This window comes from Anthonomus grandis, chromosome 19 (assembly GCF_022605725.1).
Source record: "Anthonomus grandis grandis chromosome 19, icAntGran1.3, whole genome shotgun sequence".
Classification (NCBI taxonomy): domain Eukaryota; kingdom Metazoa; phylum Arthropoda; class Insecta; order Coleoptera; family Curculionidae; genus Anthonomus; species Anthonomus grandis.
In genome coordinates, this window is record NC_065564.1 from 5187184 (window position 1) to 5208337 (window position 21154).

Consider the following 21154-nt stretch of genomic DNA (forward strand, 5'->3'; position numbering starts at 1 on the left):
CACTTGATTTAAAAAACTTTTCAAGTTTTTTAAAAAACTTGAAGCAAACCTTCAATATTCATTAAAAGTGGGCTTTAAAAACATGAAACTTTGAAATTTTAAATAAACCAAAAAAAAATCAATATTCATTAAGAAATGGCTTCTAAAATGTGAAATTTTGAAGAATTTAGAAAAACCTTGACAGAAATCAGAGATGTCCTATGGAAAAGGGCTTCTAGCTCAGGGAAACTCTGAAATTGTGGAGAAAGCCATGAAGCCATGAAGGAAATCTTCGATATTTTTAGAAAATTTGATCCTAGAAAATGGACATTTAAATTATATAGAAAAACCTTAAGAGAAATCATAAATATCCTTAAATAAAAGACTTCTGGATCATAAAAACTTTGGAATTATGGAAACACCATAAAAGAAATCATGTATATCCCTTAAAAAATGGCTTCTAGAAAATAGAAACTTGAAGATCTCAGGGAAACCATTAAAGAAATCCTTATTATCCTTTGAAATAAGGCTTCTTGAACATGGAAACTCTAAATATTCTTTAAAAATCATTTTCAAGAACCTGAAACCAAGACTCTGGAAGACAGCTACAGCACTGATCGCCCATTAAAATCCAGTGGCGTTCGCGGGTGGGACATTAAAACATTTAAGAGCGGTAATAAACCATGACGCTCATTCCGGCAATAAAAATCATTTTTAGGGTCCAGGATGTATGTACGTGTGTGCACCAGAGTGAATTTATGGTCCATTTCCCATTTACACGAAAACGCATTGTTTTCTTTCTAAATAAGGAACTGTACGAGACGCCCGGGGTGTTTACACACTCCGCGACGTTTATAAATAAGGAAACTATACGCTCGGGTGTTTGTGTGTTTAACTGCGTTAACGTTCGATGATTTATCGAGAGGGTAAACACGATTTTTTGGGGCATTAAAAGTTAAGGTTAAGGGGGTGGAAAACAGGTGAGTTCGGCCCTAAGAGGGGCTTAATAACTTCTCCATTTGATGGTTTAAATTTCAACTTTTCCATCCCGTCGCTTCCCAGTTTTGTTTCTGACAGAAGCTTTAAACAAGGGAATTCACTTCGGATATAATTACTTTAGTAAATTATTTTCTTTGTAGCGTATTAAGGGAGCTCTAAACTTTTCCAACCCTTAATGAATATACGCTCGGGGGTAAAACTTGGGCGGTAAGAGGTTTAACGCTTATATAGAAAAACGCCCATTTTCATCCCCAAGACACGCAAAAACAAACGAATAGAAAAAAAAATCCCCTAATGAAAAATGACAAGTTTAATTTTCCCGGCGAGCGAAACAGGGAAATTTCATTTTCAAAATCAATTTATTCCCTTTTTGGGGTTTTTATTGTTTCTGTTTTTTTTTTTGTTCATAGTCGCACTGTCAAAGCTCGTGAAATATTGTGACGATCGCGAAATATTAAATTGGACTCGCGGGAAGGGGGCGACAGGGGCGTAATTGCCCGTGTCCCAGTTGATTTCCCGTCAAATTGCGTAACTATTTAATTAAGGGTCGATGTTAACGTAGAACAAGTGGATTTGTCACTTGTCATCTGTTGGCTGTCAAGTTTTGTCAAGCGACAGACCCCAATAGTCCACGTGGCAAGTGACAGTTTAAACATTGTTTATGTGTCACTTGTCTGTTGTTCAATTGATACGTTACAGAGGAATTATTGTTCGTCTGTGCCTTACACAAAATAGTTACTAAGAACGCTCTTTGACAAGAGTAATTTATTCAATTGACAAGTGACAAGAAGAATAATTGTTTATCTGTCCCTTACGAGTTAGTTACCAGCAACAAACTGCTCTAATTACCTGGAAATCACACAGTGACTTCAACTACCTGAAAGAAATAACTTCAGTTGCCTGGAATGGAATCTTAGCCGCAACTTATTTGAAGAATGGCTTCGTTATTTGACAACTGACAGATAGATAGTTGTTTATGTGCCACTTGTTCCTGTTGGTTGATGACAATGACGCTTTTGACAAGTGACAGACGATAATACTGCCCTAGGCAAGTGACAGAGGAATTATTGTTGATCTGTCCCTTATCAGCTAGTTACTAGGAAGATACTGCTTCAGTTACCTAGATATTATATAGTGACTTCAACTGCATGAAAGAAAGAACTTCAATTACCCCTGGAATAAAATCTCGGTTGCAAATTATTTGAGCAATGGCTTAATTATCCGACAACTGACAGATGCATAGATGTTTATGTGTCACTTGTCGCCTGTTGGTTGTCAAATGTTGTTGGCAATGACACTTTTGACAAGTGACAGACGATAATACTACCCTAGACAAGTGACAGTTATTCAATAAAAAGACTTCTTGTTAATCTGTCATTTACGAGCTAATTACCAGGGATAAACTGCTTTAATAACCTGGAAATCATACAGTGACTTGAACTGTTTGGAATAAATAATTTCAATTGCCTGGAATAGAACCTCAGCTGCAACGTAATTGAAGAATGCCTTCGTTAGCTGACAACTGACAGATTACTAGTCGTTTATGTGTCATTCGTCACCTGTTGATTGATGATAATGACGATTTTGACAAATGACAGAAGATAATACTGCCCTAGACAAGTGATGATTGTTCATTTGACAAGTGACAGAGTAATCATTATTTAAGTGTCCCTTACGAGTAAGTAGAAACTGCTTTAATAACCTAAAAATCATACAGTGGCTGCAACTTACTTAAAGAATTACTTCGTTATCTGACAAGTGACAGACAAATAGCTGTTTACGTGGCAAATGACATATGATAATACTAGCCTAGGCAAGTGACAGTTATTCGATTGACAAGAGACTTCAATTGTCTTGAAGAAATACCTTATTCTTGGAATGGCATGTTAGCTGCAACTGACAGATGGATAGTTGTTTATGTGTCATTTGTCATGTGTTGTTTGTAAAATGGTGACGACCAAGGCACTTCTGACAAGGAGCAGGCGATATCACTCACCTTCAACTTGTCAAGTGACAGTTATCCAATTTGCAAGTGACATTGGAATTATTATTTATTTGTTTTTTCATTCAAATAGTGACTTCAACTGCCTGGAAGAAATAACTTCAATTGCTTGGAACAGAATTTTAACTACAACTTATGAATGCTTTCGTTACCTGACAACTGATAGATGAATAGTTGTTTATGTGTCACTTGTCACTTGTTGGTTGTCTGTTGACGACAATGACACTTTTGGCAAGTGATGCCCTCCCATGATGGGTTCAACTGCTTCGAAGAAGCATAAAATGTACTCCAAAAATCCAGAACTCAGTCACTTTAGAATGAATTTCAATAGGGAAAATCATGTCATCGAGATATACAGGGAATATTCCTTTTGCAAGTGTTAAAAATATGGAAAAAGCGACCTATAAATGCACGACGGTACAAATGGCAAAATCTATACACGCCGGACGAAAAGCAAACAAAAGCAAAAAGTGGGAGCGTTTTCACATCGGTAAAATGGGACTATAAATTTCCAAGTGGGATTCGACCCCGCACAAAATCATAAATCCATTGAAGAAAAATATGAGCCGTGTCCCAATTCAAAATGGCTGCTTTTAAAGCGACTTATGGGGGGAATAAAAGTCGCGCTGACTCTCGCAAAACGTCTTGAAAACGATAAACGATCGACTGTCTTCGGTGTTTTTTTTGGCAATTATTTTTTTTAAAGATCCCGCCAAAAAAACAGGTGATTAGACGGACTTTTATACGGGGCCGAAACTTTGATTAAATGATATTTGAACCCCGGTAATTTAAACTTCTCCCGTGGCCTTTCTCGGTTCCAGAAATGAGATTTTCGCGTTAATTTCCCCGAAACGTTTCGGAAAATTCTAAAGTTTTCCCGGATGTCGTCCGGCCAGAAAGTCGGGTTCGTTCGGGATTTCATTAACGACAAACAGATTTTGATCGACCCTATCACCACTTATCATCTGCCACTTGTCACTTGTCATTCGAAATATACAGAGTGTCACCCACCTTAAGTAGTGCGCTTTCTTCATATGTGTGTTTATGTTAATTCGATAGGGAGGATCGGACGTTAGACCACCTACCGTCAACCTGAAGAAGGTAAATTGGAAAATTTTAATAATCAGATGAGTGGTTGCAGTCGGTGTGTGTTTTGCGAGCCCTCAAATGGCTGTTATTAGACCCGATTCTAGACTGTAATTTAAAGGTTCTGCTGGCTCGTTACTAAGAATTGATTTACATCCGATTAATTTATAAATAAATATGCACAGGGAGAAGAGAAGAAGAAGAGAGTCATAACTTATGTTTGCCGCATGCAGAGGATCAGATTGGATCTGAGACCAAGAAACTCACTCAGAAGTAGAATAGGAACAAAAACATCTAAAGGTTTGGTTTATGGAAGTCTTCCAGAGTATTCATGCATTTTTCAAAGTGATCAATGGTGTTTCTTCCAGGCTAGTGGGTAGAAACGTAAGAAATCTTAATATTTGCTTACTCTTAGGTATCTCAAGAGCAAATTTTATTGAGGATTGTAATAAAATTATGTTTGTCGTATGAAGTGAATACTATGACATAAGAATATCGAGGCGTAATAACGATCGCAGACGTAATAGAGACGTGAAATGCGGTAGAGATCACAAAAAGTGGAAAAATTCAAAGTTTTTCTCATTTTCTAGGGTCTGAAAGACCCAAAAATCATAAGCGATCGTAATGAAATTATAATTGTCGTAATTGATGGACCAAATGCAGTAAGAAAATGACAATTTTGACATGATCGCAGACGTAACAGAGACGTGAAATGCGGTAGAGACCAGAAAAACTGGAAAAATTCAACGTTTTGTTCTTTTTCAGACCCTATAAGACCCAAGAATCGTCAGCGATCGTACTGAAATTGTGCTTGTCGTAATTGATGGACTAAATGCAGTAAGAAAATGGTAATTTTAGCATGATCGCAGACGTAACAGAGACGTGTCATGCGGTAGAGACCAAAAAAAGTGAAAAATTCATTGTTTTCTTCATTTTCAGACCCTATAGACCCAAGAATCGTAAGCGGTCGTAATGAAATAATGCTTGTCGTAATTGATGGACTTAATGCAGTAAGAAAATGATAATTTTAACATGATCGCAGACGTAACAGAGACGTAAAATGCGGTAGAGATCACAAAAAGTGGAAAAATTCATTGGTTTCTTAATTTTCAGACCCTATAGACCCAAGAATCGTAAACGATCGTAATGAAATTATGCTTGTTGTATTTGATGGATCAAATTCAGTAAGAAAATAATAATTTTTATATGATCGCAGACGTAACAGAGACGTGAAATGCGGTAGAGATCACAAAAAGTGGAAAAATTCAATGTTTCTCTCATTTTAAGACCCTATAGACCCAAGACTCGTAAGCGATCGTAATGAAATTCTTCTTGACGTAATTGACGGACCAAAGGCAGTAAGAAAATGACAATTTTAATATGATCGCAGACGTAATAGAGACGTGAAATGCGGTAGAGGCCAGAAAAACTAGAAAAATTCAATGTTTCTCTCATTTTATGACCCTATAGACCCAAGACTCGTAAGCGATCGTAATGAAATTGTGCTTGACGTAATTGACGAACCAAATGCAGTAAGAAAATGGTAATTTTTACTAAATCGCAGACGTAACAGAGACGTGTCATGCGGTAGAGACCAAGAAAAGTGAAAAATTCATTGTTTTCTTCATTTTCAGACCCTATAGACCCAAAAATCGTAAGCGATCGTAATCAAATTATATTTGTTGTAATTAATAGATAAAATGCAGTAAGAAAATGACAATTTTAACATGATCGCAGATGTAACAGAGATGTTACATGCGGTAGAGATTACAAAAAGTGGAAAAATTCAATGTTTTCTTCATTTTCAGACACTATAGACCCAAGAATCGCAAGCGATCAAAATGAAATTACGCTTGTCGTAATTAATGGACCAAATCCAGTTAGAAAATGATAATTTTAACATGATCGCAGACGTAACAGAGACGTGAAATGCGGTAGAGGTCACAAAAAGTGGAAAAATTCATTGTTCTCTTAAATTTCAGACCCTATAGACCCAAGAAACGTAAGCGATCGTAATGAAATCATGTTTGTCGTAATTGATAGACCAAATGTAGTAAGAAAATGACAATTTTAACATAATCGCAGATGTAACAGAGACGTGAAATGCGGTAGAAATCACAAAAAGTGGAACAATTCAATGTTTTCTTCATTTTCAGACCCTATAGACCCAAAAATCATAAGCGATCATAATGAAATTATGCTTGTCGTAATTGATGGACTAAATGCAGTAAGAAAATGACAATTTTAACATGATCGCAGACGTAACAAAGACGTTTCATGCGGTAGAGACCAAAAAAAGTGGAAAAATTCATTGTTTTTTTCATTTTCAGACCCTATAGATCCAAGAATCGTCAGCGATCGTAATAAAATTATGCTTGTCGTAATTGATGGATCAAATGCAGTAAGAAAATGACAATTTTTACATGATCAAAGACGTAAAATGCAGTAGAGACCACAGAAAATCACCATTTTCTTACTTTAAGAGACCTCAGACCCAAAAACCGTGACATGTAATATGATTTTTGATCTTCTTGTTCACCCTGCATAAACCACCCCAAACTACATCTATAAGAAACTCGGCTGTCTCATCAATAATAAAGCTGCCCATCAATAATTCAAGTTAATTCCGTCCAAACTGAAATTAGACGTGAATAAGTTATTAACCGGAGTCGAGGAGGAGTCCGCAAGATGTCACCCGGGGCGCTCTTTAATTAGCCGCTCAACGACAATGGCAGCGCTCAGCTTCATTTTTTATTCAGCAAACTCTCTTTTTTGTTTTGTAGCTGAGCGGTCCAGGTGTGGACCGAAGGGTTAATTCCGCCCCCTGCCTCCTCGTTCCCCCTTGAAGCTTTTAGAGGTGTCACCACCCTCTAAAAAGATCTAATTACGGAGACAAAAATGAAAGGGCGAAGTCATCGTCCCTCCGGAAGAGATCGTTTGAATTTTTTAAACTTTTCGCCGCCCTCAGAGTGATCGAAAGTGGATACCGTCGACCCTTAAAACGAATTAATTTTATCGTCATATTTTTTTAAAAAAGGGACGCGGCTCCGTATCGGGGGGTCCCGCGGGAGCGAACGTTCGGGTTTCTTGGGATCGGAAATTTTAATGTTATTTACGGGTCGTTAGGGTCACGTATCAATTTTCACGTTTCTCAATAGGGAATTCTTTGGCAGAGGCAATTTTCATATTGAAGATATTTTCGAGTTTTCTCAGGTAATTGGGTGATTTCTTCCAGGTATTTGAAGCCTCTTGTGAAACTTTCTTTATTTAATTTTTTAGTAAATTGAAATTAGGGCAATTTTAAATTTTCGTCAGTCCGTTCACGTCATTTTTAAACCCTCAAAACTCTCCCAGGCAATTGATGCTACTTTCACAATTTTTCGGGCAATTGACGATACTTCAAGGGCTTTAAAGTCAGCTAATTTAAATTTCTTTATAGGCAAATGATAGAGTTTCGAATTTCTTCGAGGCCACTTAAGTAATTTTTAAGTTTTAGTATTTTCGAGGAAATTGCACAATTTTCCACTCTTTTCAGTAAGTTGATGTCATTTTCAATATGTTTCAGGCAATTGTAGTAATTTTCATTTTATTCCAGGCAACTAAAGTAATTTCTAAGGCTTTGAGGTTAATTTCTGTCTCCTCTGAAGTTATTTTCAATTTTTTTTAGAAAATGGGAGAATTTTTAATATTTTGCAGGCACTTAAAGTTACTTTTGACACTTTTTAGCAAGCTGAAGACAATTTTAAAATTTTACAGGCCATTGGAGTAAATTTCATTTTTTCCCAGGCAATTGAAGGTACTTTTAAGGCTTTAGAGTGAGTTTTTGTTTTCTTTAAAGTCATTTTCAATTTTTCTCAGGCAATTGAAAGAATTTTTAATATTGTCCAGGCACTTGAAGTAACTTGTTACACTTCTACTGAGTTTCTAGCATATTAAAGGCAATTTCAAAATTTGACGGGCAATTAGAGTAAATTAAATTTTTTCCCAGGCAATTGAAGGTACTTCTAAGGCTTTAGAGTGAGTTTTTGTCTTCTTTAAAGTTATTTTCAATTTTTTTCAGGCAATTGGAACAATTTTTAATATTTTTCAGGCACTTGAAGTCGTTTTTGACACTTTCTACTGAATATTTAGCAAATTTAACATAATTTCAACTTTTGCATGACAGTGTAGGTCATTTCTAAAATTTCAAAGTAAACTTTAATTTTTCCAAGGCAATTAAAGCCATTTTAAAAATTTTCCGGGCAATTGAAGGTTTTTCTAAGACTGTAAAGTTAGTTTCTGACTACTTTAAAGTTATTTTCAATTTTTTTCAGGCAATTTGAGATGTTTTCAATATTTTAGAGACACTTGAAGCCATTCGTAACACCTTCTACTTAATTTTGAGCAAATTGAAGGCAAATTAATTTTTTTCTGGCAGTGTAAGTTATTTTCAAAGTTTCAAAGTAAACGTTAATTTTTTTCAGGCAATTAAAGCCTTTTTCAAAATTTTCGGGGCAGTTGGAGTAATTTTAATTTTTTTTTTAGGCAATTGAAGGTACTTCACAGATTTTAGAGTTATGTTCTATATTTTTTTAGCAGCAACTGAAGGAATTTTCAATATTTTAGGCAGTTGAAGTCACTTCTTAATTTCTAACAAATTGAAGGTGAATTCAAAGCATCAGACATATCTAAAACTTGAAAGTAAGCTTTAATTTCTCACAGGCAATTGAAGCTATTTTTAATACTTTTCAAGCAATTGGAGTAATTTTCGTTTTACTCCAGGCAATTGTGACTTCTGAGGCTTTAGAGTCAGTTTGTGGCTCCTTTGAGGTTAGTTTCAATTTTTTCAGGCAATTTTAGGAATTTTCAATGTTTTAGAGGCAGTTGAACTCACTTGTGACACTTTCTACTTAATTTTAACCAAATTGAAGCTAAATTCAAATTTTGTCATGAAGCATCAGAAATTTCTAAAACTTGAAAGTAAACTTTGATTTCTCGCAGACAATTGAAGCTATTTTTAATATATTCCAAGCAGTCCAAGTCAAATTTTTTTCCAGTCTTAATTTTTATTTTATTCCAGGCAATTGAAGATGATTTCGATACTTTTCAGGCAGTTGAAGTCACATTTGACCCGTTAAAGTCGTTTTAGAATATTTCTATGCCTAAAAAAAATTAATGCCTGGAATAAATTAAAAATAACTTTTGATGTATGACTTCAAGTGCCTGGAATTTTTCATTTATTTCTGGAAGGTATTCAGGAGGTGAATGTCTGGCTTATAGGCCTTCACCCCTTAGCACCTCTCGCTGCGAAATGGAACTGACGTTAAAGAGTTTCTGGATTAAGAGGGAGGTAATCATCGATAACTCAGGACTCGGTTGAAGAGATTTTAATTTTTTTTTAAATATGGAAATTTACCTTTTTAACGGTTATGTCGCATAAAGACGCACCTGCGCGCACCAAACCACCACTGCACAAGACAAACAAGTCAATCGGGTAGGGGGGCGCACTTTCTCTCTCCCCAAAAAAATCACACAAACCGTAATACTCCCGTGCGGCGAGAACTCTCGGCGCACTATCGCAGAGACAAAAAAAAACAAAAAAAAAAACGATCGCGATCGTCAAATCAAGTGAGCGTCGTTCGTGCGTCCGTCACGGCGAAGCGATCGGTGGTTATCATCCGCGACTGAGAGGGCCTTCCGAGATCCGGCACAGCTCTCGCGAAAATCCCTCTCTCCCTCTCGCTCTCCCGCTCGCACCCTCACCTTTGCACTCGCGCCCTCTCGCTCCCGTCCACGGGGTGTAATGGGGGTTGCGCGCGGCCAATTTTACGCAATCATAATAAATATGTTTGGGTGGGCGGTTTGGGGGATGGAGGGACGTGAGGGGCGGCCGGGATAGGTGTAACAAGTGAGCTGCTCTCTCGCTCTCTTATGCTACCCTTCCCCCCCTCCCCCACCCCTTGCCTGTCTGATACCCGAGGGGGGTACGAGGAGAAGGGGGGTTGTTACATCTACTGTTTTTTTTTTGTCTAGTAGGTAATAATAATTATACATCTCTTAGAAAATTCGTTTATTGATAGCAGAGAACTTTTATTCAGATGTAAGTTATGCCAAGCTGGTCATTACGTTTATTTGTCGAGTATTTTCAATTATCGCATAATAATGTACCGACGGGGCGCAATCAATAAAACCGGGGCAGAACCGAATTTTTAATTAAATCAACCCGAAAAATGTTTCGCGGTCGTGCCCCATCAAACCGAATAATATAATATTATTAAATTCCCTGAATGCCCCCCCACCCCTTCAACCTCACCACGTAATTTAATACAGAATTTGGATAATTGATAAAATGGTGGTCATCCAGTAGATCCCCCTCTCTCCCCCATCTTCTTCTGCATTGTCTTCTCATACTGTAAATCCAGTACAAGCTGCTCATCTCTGATTCTTCTGTTAAGCTCTTTTCTGAGATTTCCTTAATATTGAGTGAAGTTGGGAGCCGCAAAGACGCACTTTGTCAATCAAAGTGCCGACAAAACGTCGATTAACCGAGAAATTAGCTGAGCGCTGAGCATACAGCGCCATTATCGCTCGGCAAACACGGTTTTGCTGACACAGAGGCGCGGCTCGTTCTCTAAGCGCGTTTAAATATTACACGTTTACCCACATTTACCTATGCAAACCGGACCAAATTGGATTCACCCAGATCGTATGGGCTTGGGCGGCTTGAATATACAAAAGGAATTAATATCGAGCGCGAATTTCGACGCTTTTCCACATTCCGAAACGTGTATTCGAACGTATGCGAATTTGACATTTTACAGGTGATTAACCGATCTAGGACCCATTGAGAAGTCCAGAATCAGCACATGTGAGTTGTATAGGCCGGTCAGAGTACCTGATCTAAGGTTTGGTAAAAAATTCTTAATTGGCCAGCTAAAGTGCCTGATATAACGCTATTGAATTATTTCAAGAAATCTAAAATTCGACTGAGTACGGTCCTTATTTTGATGTCAGCAACTCTTGACAACTGACTTTGACAGATAGGACTGGCGCGGTAAATATCAGCTATTATTGCTCATATCAACCGTTGACAAGCTGATTTTAACAGATACATCGTGTGGTCAACTGTCAGTTGGTGGTTTGACAAGTGACGTAAAATCAGACAAAAAACTTTTTAATTTTATCCAGACAGTCAAAGTTAATTTGTAACTGCACATTTAATTTCTGTAGGCCAGTCAGATTACCTGATCTAACGCTATTCGATTGTGGTCTCTATTTTAGTGTCAGCAACCCTTGACAAGCTGACTTGGATAGATGTTAAACGTCAGCCGAGTCAAGAGCTTTGACAAGTGACATAAAATCAGGTTAATAATTTTTTTATTCTTCCAGGCAGTCGAAGTTAATTTTCAACTGCCTGGTAAAAATTAAAAATGACTTCAAGTGCCTGGAAGTAGGTTTTAATTTTTGTACTTAATTTTATATAAAAACATCTTAATTGGCCAGCCAGATTACCTGATCTAACGCTATTGGATTATTTAAGAAGAAGTCTAAAAACCGACTGAATGTGGTCCTTACTTCAACGTCAGCAAGCCTTAAGAAACTGACTTTGACAGATAGAACTGGAGCGTAGTAAACGTAAACATAAGATCAGGCTAATATTTTTTCTATTTTTTCCAGGCAGTTGAAGTTAATTTTCAACTGCCTTGAAGGGTATTACCTGATCTAGTACCCGTTGAGAAGTCCAGAATCTATTAAGTGAATTGCATAGGCCGGCCAGAGCACCTGATCTAAACCTTGTTAGAAACTCTAATAATGATTGCTAATAATTGTTGTATTTCTTCTAGACAGTCGAAGTTAATTTTCGACTGCCTGGTAAGAATTGAAAATAAGTTCAACTGTCTGGAATAACTTACTCAAATTGCCTGGTAAAAATTGATAATGACCCCTGATGCCCTGAATGTCAGACTTTAAATGCCTGGAAATAATTTTTAATTTCTGTACCTACTTTAAAGAAAAAAATTTAATAATAAAATCTGGTCTAGTGGTAATTTGTTCATTTCTACCAGGCAGTTGGATAAATTAAAAATAACTTAAATTGCCTGAAATAACTTACTAAAATAGCCTGGTAAAAATTAAAAATGACCTCAAATGCAAGAAGAAAAATTAAAATTAGTCAAATCTCCTGTACAAAATCGAAAATTACTCCAACTGCCTAGAATAACTTACTCAAATTGCCTAATAAAAATTGAAAATGACCTCAAATGCAAGAAGAAAAATTAACATTACTCAAATATCTCCGACAAAATTGAAAATTACTTACTGCCTGAAATAACTCGACTTGCCTGGTAAAAATTGAAAAATGACCTCAAGTGCAAGAAAAAAAATTTAAACTACTCACATCTCCTAGAAAATATTAAAATGACTTCAACTGCCTAAAATAACTTACTCAAATTGCCTAATAAAATTTGAAAATGACCTCAAATGCAAGAAGAAAAATTAACATTACTCAAAACTCTCGGACAAAATTGAAAAATTACTTACTGCCTGAAATAACTTACTCGACTTGCCTGGTAAAAATTGAAAAATGACCTTAAATGCAAGAAGCAAAATTAAAATTACTCAAATCTCATAGAAAATATTAAAATGACTTCAACCGCCTGGAAAATCCGACTTCTTGAGTCGTAAGTGCCTGACTTCAAATGCCTAGACATAGATCGTTAATTTTTGTACTTAAAAAACCTGCCTGCATGCAATCCTAACTTCAACATCAGCAAACATTGGCAAGCTGACTTTGACAAATAGACAGTTAGAGCTTTGACAAGTGACGTTAAAATCAGGTCTGTACCAAGAAAAACTATTATGCACTCATAATGTCGTTGGCAAATGTATTGAAACCTTACTCGAATAAGAAAGTCTATATAAATTTGGAGCACTATCAATTTTTTTTTGTATTTCTCTAAATAATTCACCCGCAGCTGCAAGGGTTGGGGGAGACAGATTGCAACCCTTAAATAATTAAATACAATCAACCCTCTATTCAAAACGCGGTAAATACTACAACAACTATTTGATATATTTGTATATGTTATCATTTATTACAAATGGGCCGCATCGGCGAGGCCATTAACGATTTATAGCAATATGACCGTAGTTAATGGAACAATTCGGTAATATTGACGCAAAAAGCAGTCATTTGCCATTGTCCAGATGAATTTCCGATCGCGTTCGTGTTTACCTGCCTTTTGATGGCCGCAGAACTAAATTAGCACAAGTGCAGGGATCAATTTTCTGGATCTGCTCTCGCTTGTTTTTAATTTCAAGTTAAGCCTTTAGGTGCCATTAATTTACCGCCCCGTACGTAAACATGCTAATAAATTTAAAATCTGACCTACATAAGCATAACTGACTATAGTCGAGCGAATTTCGCTCCATAAATTTCCTGAGATAGAAATTAGGCTGGACCACATCGATTTTCGAATATGATTAATACACGCTCGGCGGACCGGATGACCTCCGGGCGTTTCTCTTCAAGTTTCCCGTCTGGATATATTAATACCCTCTCGGTGATTAATTTCTAGATAAAAGATTCCCCGGATTTACATGGTAAAGGCTAAATAAACAAAAAACAACGGCGTTGTTTCTTGTTAAAAGTGACGCACCACCCTAAGAAGAAAACAAGGCAATCGATCAATTTACCCTGTCAATGGAAAACACCTTTTACTCCCCATTAAAATAATTGTAATAAATCGGGAGGAGGTATCCAGGACGGCTTCATATCGATAAAATATTTAGGGAAATTTATTGTTTTTTTTTTTCTCGGGGAGAATTGATAAATCGCCTGGATCACAAGACCGTACATCCAGAGACGCGAGCGTCACCCCTTATGATGGGAATATCGTCTGCATCTTCCACTGTGTACATATAGGGGATTATGCCACTTTGTTTTGATGGATCGGCGTGTTTAGGGGTGACTCGGCAATTGCGGTCTGTGGTGTTAGTCGAGGGAAGTGATAAATTTGATGGAAATCGGTCCAAAAATGAGTTCAATAATCGGGATTAGGCTCGTGTCAGTATATAAGCCAGGGTGAAATTAGGACCATCGAGTATAAAACGTCAGCTATCAGTTGGTACATTGACAAGAGACGTTCAAATTAGGGCGGTTCTATTTCCTTTGAAGTTGTCTTAATTTCATTTTCCAGGTAATCGCAGTAATCTCCATTTGAGTCGTTTGAAGTAACTTTTAGAATTTTATAGGGATTTTCTTATAGAATAAATTTTTTATTTCTTCCAGGCAATTGTAGTTCAAATGAAAAAAAAAATGCCTGCAAATTTTTTTGGTCTATTAAAAATTGGTCTATTAATAATTTTTTATTTCTTCCAGGCAGTCAAAGTTAATTATTAACTGTCTTGTAAAAATTGAAATGATTTTAACTGCCTGGAAAATTCGACTCCTTAGGTCGTTAATGTCTAACTTCAAATGCATGGAAATAGTTTTTAATTTTTGGCTCCACTTTTTAAAAAAATCTTAATTGGCCAGTCAGACTACCTGATCTAATCCTCTTGGATCGTTTAAAAAAACCGACTGAGTGCGACCCTCATTTTAATGTCAGCAACCCCTGGCAAGCTGAATTTAACTGATAGGCATAAGTGAGTTGCATAGGCCGGCCAGAGCACCTGATCTAACGCTTGTTAAACATTCTAATAATAATTGATAATAATTTCTTACTTCTTCCAGGCAGTTGAAGTTAATTTTTAAATATCTGGTAAAAATTAAAAATGACTTCAACTACCTGGAAAATCAACTTATTAGGCCATAAATGCCTCACTTCAAATGCCTGGAAGTAGTTTTTATTTCTGTACTTTCAAAAAAAAAAACTTAATTGGCCAGTCAGATTACCTGATCTAACGCTATTGGACTGTTTAAAAAAAATCTAAAAACCGCCTGAATGCGGTCCTAACTTTACTTTGACTGATAAACTGCGCGTTAAACGTCAGTTGGAACTTTGACAAGTGACATTAACATCAGGTTCGTACTAAATAAATTTTTAACCAACCGAGTGCGGTCCTCATTCTAATGTCAGCAACCCTTGACAAGCTGACTTTGACAGATTGGTCTTGTGGTAAACATCAGCTGTCAGTTGGTGCATTGACAAGTACCATAAAATCAGGCTAATAATTTTTTAACTGCCTTATTCCAGAACCAGCATAAGCCGGCCAGAGTACCTGACCCAAGGCCTGGTAAAAAATTCTTAACTGGCCAGTCAGATTGCCTGATCTAACGCTATTGGATTGTTTAAAAAAAATCTAAAAACCGATGAGTGCGGTCGTTATTTTTTGCCAGCCACTCTGACAGTAAGCTTACTTTGATATATGTAGCTGTCACCTGTAGCTTTGACAAGTGACATTAAAATCAGGTTCGTAATAAGTGAATTTAATATTATAAAAACAAAATTTGTCTATCAATAATCCACTTTTAAAGTATCCACTTTAAAAAAAAATCTTAATTGGCCAGTCAGACTACCTGATCTAACCCTCTTGAATTTTAAAAAAAAAACCGACTGCTGCCGAGTGCCATCCTCATTTTAATGTCAGCAACCCCTGGCAAGCTCAATTTAACTGATAGGCTTAAGTGAGTTGCATAGGACGGCCAGAGTACCTGATCTAACGCCTGTTAAACATTCTAATAATAATTGCTAATAATTTTTTATTTCTTTTAGGCAGTTGAAGTTAATTTTTAACTATCTATTAAAAATGACTTCAACTACGTGGAAAAAAATAAAAAATTGCTCAATTTCATGTAAAAAATTGATAATGACTTCAACTGCCTGGAAAATCCAACTTCTTCAACCATAAATGCCTCAATTCAAATGCCTGGAAGTAGTTTTTAATTTCTGTATTAAAAAAAAAACTTAATTGGCCAGTCAGATTACCTGATCTAACGCTATTGGACTGTTTAAAAAAAAATCTAAAAACCGCCTGAATGCCGGCGTAACTTTAACATCAGCACTCACTGACGAGTTAACTTTGACTTATAGACTGCGCGTTAAACGTCAGTTGGAACTTTGACAAGTGACATTAAAATCAGGTTCGTACTAAATAATTTTTTAACATGGTCTGTTGGTTATTTTTTAAAATTCTTTCAGGCAGTTGACGTTAATTTTCAACTATCTGGAAGACCTTACTTGAAATTCAACTTCTTAGGTCGCAAATGCCCGACTTCCAATGCCTGGAATAGTTTTTAATTGCTGCATAACAGCTGATTTTGACAGATAGTCAGTGTGTTAATCGTCAGTTGTCAGAAAAATCTTTGACAAGTGACGTTCAAATCAGGCCAGTACCTACTAAGTGAATTTTTAATAAGAAAATTTGTTCTACTCAGACTATCCAGATGATACTCCTGGGACAATCAGTAAACCTCCTAAAAACTATTCCAAGGGACTTTTACTTGATAAATTCACATCCAGAAGTTGATCCGATTCATCAAAATAGTGTAATCTATTTGCAGTGACTAAAGTCGATTTTCCCAGAGGTGTTTAAATGTATTTCAGACTAGTAATAGCGACGGAACTATCATTAGTTCAGACACTCTGAATAGCATCAGCTGCTTGAATTAGTTAGAATGCCGCCGTCAACGTTCCATGTTAAATTGTTTCGTGGGAGGGCGGTTTAATCCGGATTGTTTCATTTAAATTGCCGAATAATCCCGAAATTATAATATGTGATTCGTTAAAAATTAACCGCTAGAGGGGTTAGGATGGGTGTAGGACGGGACATCCATAAACAAAGACCAAACTTCCTTCGGAAGTCGTAACTTTGTTGTGTGCAAAAAGGACCGTAAAAAGCTTCTCCCTCAATTATTCATCCAAAATTCAATATTTACGAGGGTCCACGTTACAATTCCAGCGCCGCACTTTTATTGGTCCATTTTATTCTTCGTACACCCGATAAAGTTTCCCTGGAAGAAACTCGGGACAGAGAAGACAATAAAAATCAACAGTTTAAAGCAATTAGCCACAGTTACAAAGGGTTAACTGGCCATTAAGTGGCCAAGGGCCAGGAACATCCACCCCTTTGTACGAAAAATATGAATTACCAACGAGTTTCTAGGGCTTGAGTGGTTAAAGAAACTGGGAGGTGACGTTTCAGAAGAACTGCTTAAAAATTTTGCTATTTTAGGGCTTTAAAACGTCCCTCAAACTGACCGGAACGAAACGTTTTCGTATTATTGAAATTCTAATTAATGATAAATTATCCGGGGGGCTGCTAATGACGCGGAATGTTCCGGAGCGGAGAGACAGCTTGGTTTAATCAAGCTAAAAACAGCTTTAATATTTAGACCCATTTCGGGCTTATATTCATAAATCCACCCTAATAAATGTCTAAGATAAGCGTCTGTTGCTCGCGTTTTACTATATACGGATTTGATTATTAATGAGGGGCTCCTTTTCAGTTTTGTTTAACTGGAATTTTAAGGGTCAGAATCGTCCTGGACGTACGCGAAATATTCACTTTAACATTTCCAGGAGGTTTAAGGCATTTCCACTCAAGTCAAATTTTCAGGCTTTCAGATGCAGGAGTCGAGTAGTTGAAGGCCTTTGAAAATTTTTCCAAACAATTCGCTTCTTCCAGGGTCTTTAATCGTTCGAAGGAAAATGCTCAAATAATTTTTTTAAGCAGTTAAATGACGCCCATTTTATAAATTCCAGGCATTTCTCATTAGCTTTATCAAGCACATCGATATCACCTTGGATGTACGCAGAGTATTCACGTTAACTCTATTTTGTTCAGATATGGCAAAAGCACCCACCTTTGGAGTCATTTTTTATTATTTCAAGGAAATTTAAGGGATTTCTACTTAAGCCTAGTGTAGTAGTTGAAGATATTACAAAATTTTTCAGGAAACTTGAATCGTTCGAAGAAAAATGCTCAAAGAATTTTTTTAGGCAGTTGAATGCAGCATATTTTAATAATTCCAGGCATTTCTCATTAGATTCTCCTCAAGTGCGTCAGTATCAATGGCCATTAATCTCGTCATCTTTTATTCTCGAACTATTGGTATGCATATTTAATAAAATTTTGAAAATTGGAAAAATACCGTTAAAATTTAAACTCTGTATAATAAAACCAATATTTAAAAAGGGTGACAAAGCAATATGATAAACTATAGACCAATTAATGTTGTTTAAAACTTTAATAAAAGACCTTTTTTCAATAAACACAATGTTCTATCAAATAAGCAATTCGGATTTAAGAAATGCTTGAGCTATATACTATAACTATATACTAACATCGATAAAAAAGTCTAAGACTATAATATCTGTCTCTATCGATCTTGCTAAAGCGTTTGACACGGTCGACCATGACATTGTCTCGCGAAAACTTTTTAATGCTGGTATAAGGGAAACTGCATATAACCTGATGAAAAACTACTTGGCAGTTAAAATAAATGATTCCTTAAGTGGAGAAGTGCAAATTAATTGTGGGATACTTTCAGGTCACAGTTTTCGGATCAATTTTATTCACTATATACATAAATAAACGATCTGCTTAAAATACTATGTGAAGGTTCAATTGTGGCATTTGCAGATGACACAGTAATTACGTATGAATCGGATTCTTGGGACACCTTAAAGTGTAAAATTCAGAAAGATAGATGCAGTTGAAGCCACTTTTCAGGCTTTCAGACGTGGAGTTTAAGTAGTTAAAGGGACTCAAACATTTTTTCATACATTCCACTGTTTACAGGGCCTTTAATCGTTCCCAAAAAAATTTTCAAATTTTTTTTTAAGCACTTAGAGGTTTAATAATCCAAGAGGCCTAGGGTATTCGCACTTAAACCGAGTCAATTTTTGAGTCTGTTCAAAGTAGTTGAACTCAATTTTTAGGCTTTCAGATTCAGATTTTAAGTAGTTAAAGGCACTCAAATTTTTTCCAGGCATTTCACTTCTTCCAGGCTCTTTAATCATTCGAAGGAAATTAGTAAAAGATTTTTTTTGACCTTAGAGATTTAATAATCCAAGAGGTTTACGGTATTTGCACTTAAACTGAGTCAATTTTTTAGTCTGTTCAAAGTAGTTGAACTCAATTTTCAGGCTTTCAGCTTCAGATTTTAAGTAGTTGAAGACACTCAAATTTTTTCCAGGCATTTCACTGCTTCCAGGCTGTTTAATTGTTTGAAGAAAACAGGTCAAAGAATTTTTTTAAGCCTTAGAGATTTATTAATCCAAGAGGTTTACGGTATTTGCACTTAAACCGAGTCAATTTTTTAGTCTGTTCAAAGTAGTGGAACTCAATTTTCAGGCTTTCAGATTCAGATTTCAAGTAGTTGAAGGCACTCAAATTTTTTCCAGGCATATCACTTCTTCCAGGGCCTTTAATCGTTTGAAGAAAAATATTCAAAGAATTTTTTTAAGCAATTGAATGAAGCCCATTTTAATAACTACAGGCATTTTTTTATTAGCATTTCCAGGCACGTTCATATCACCCGAGATGCACGTAGAGGTAAACTCGTATTTTGCTAAGATATAGCGAAAGCACCAACTTTTGGAGTCATTTCCACTTAAGCTAAGTGAATTTCTTAGTCTATTCTAAGAAGTTGAAGGCACTTTTTAGGCTTTTAGAGTCAGATTTTAAGTAGTTGAAGACACTCAATTTTTTTCCAGGCATTTCACTTCTTCCAGTGCCTTTAGTCGTTCGAAGAAAAATATTTAAAGAATTTTCTAAAGTAATTGAATGAAGCCCTTTTTAATAACTACAGGCATTTTTTCATTAGCATTTCCAGGCACGTTCAAATCACCCTAGATGCACGTAGAGGTAAACTCGTATTTTGTTAAGATATAGCGAAAGCACCAACTTTTGGAGTCATTTCCACTTAAGCTAAGTCAATTTCTTAGTCTATTCTAAGCAGTTGAAGGCACTTTTTAGGCTTTTAGAGTCAGATTTCAAGTAGTTGAAGGCACTCAAATTTTTTTCAGGCATTTCACTGCTTCCAGGCTCTTTAATCGTTCGAAGAAAACTGGTCAAAATATTTTTTTAAGTAATTGAATGAAGCCATTTTTAATAATTACAGGCATTTTTTCATTAGCATTTTCAGGCACGTTCTAATCACCCTAGATGCACGTAGAGGTAAACTCGTATTTTGCTAAGATATAGCGAAAGCACCAACTTGTGAAGTCATTTCCACTTAAGCTAAGTCAATTTCTTAGTCTATTCTAAGCAGTTGAAGGCTCTTTTTAGGCTTTTAGAGTCAGATTTCAAGTAGTTGAAGGCACTCAAATTTGTTTCCAAGCATTTTACTTATTCCAGACCCTTTAATTGTTGAATAAAAACTGGTCAAGGTGTTTTTTAAAGCAATCGAATGCAGCCCATTCTCCTGGCTCTCCAGGTACTTAAACACTCTTAACTATTAAGTGCCAACTCCGGTTCGAGTTTTTACATTTTCCAAACTCTACCGGGGAAAACAAGCCCCCATCTACATCCGTCCAATTAGATTAATTAAACTCCAATTTGTCATCCTCTGCCGCAGGCAAAAAAAAAAGAGAGAAAAAAAGAAAAACATTATCTAACGCAGAACAATATAGCGAAAGCGCTCAGTTTTTCCGGGGAAACTTTCGACACACCGAATGACTGTTATTCTTGAGGGAGAATTGGCCTGAAACTTTTCCCCATCAATTCATTTAAACTTGCGTGTAACTTTTAAATGTGTGGAGATCGATCGGTCCCTTGCACAATTCGGAGGGGGGAGAGGGTTCACTGTTTGAGTACTCTCAATTAATTCTTCGCTTTCTAATGAATGTAGAGAACTCAATCTGCTGGTTATACCTCAAGATTTCTTAAAAAACTAGAGTTGGCTTATGAAGAAATGACTTGATTTGAGGCACTTGGAGGGTCAGAAACAACGTTCAGGGAATTTTGTTATAAAATAATAAGGTCCACCGCAAGGGGTCGTTTTTCTCGTAGACCCCAGGAATAAATCCCCTTATAAGAGTCATAAACTCGCATTACACCCGAAATAAAACGGCCGCACTATTTCTTTTACCTCCTCGTAGAACCGGAGAACATTTGGGGAGAAAAACACGCCATCCAGGGCCCTTTTTCTTTATAAACCTA

At 36.4% G+C, this 21154-nt stretch overlaps 1 protein-coding gene across 3 annotated transcripts in view; it reads right to left on the reverse strand.

Annotated features, from left to right (window-relative positions):
• Window positions 1-9710, reverse strand: part of LOC126747344 (discoidin domain-containing receptor tyrosine kinase B-like) — a 147348-nt gene extending 137638 nt beyond the window's left edge. For all 3 annotated transcript variants that reach the window (XM_050455905.1, XM_050455903.1, XM_050455906.1), the window contains exon 1: window positions 9462-9710. The gene's annotated coding sequence lies outside the window, so the exon portion shown is untranslated. The remainder of the gene's footprint in view (window positions 1-9461) is intronic.
• Between the last annotated feature and the right edge of the window lie 11444 nt (window positions 9711-21154).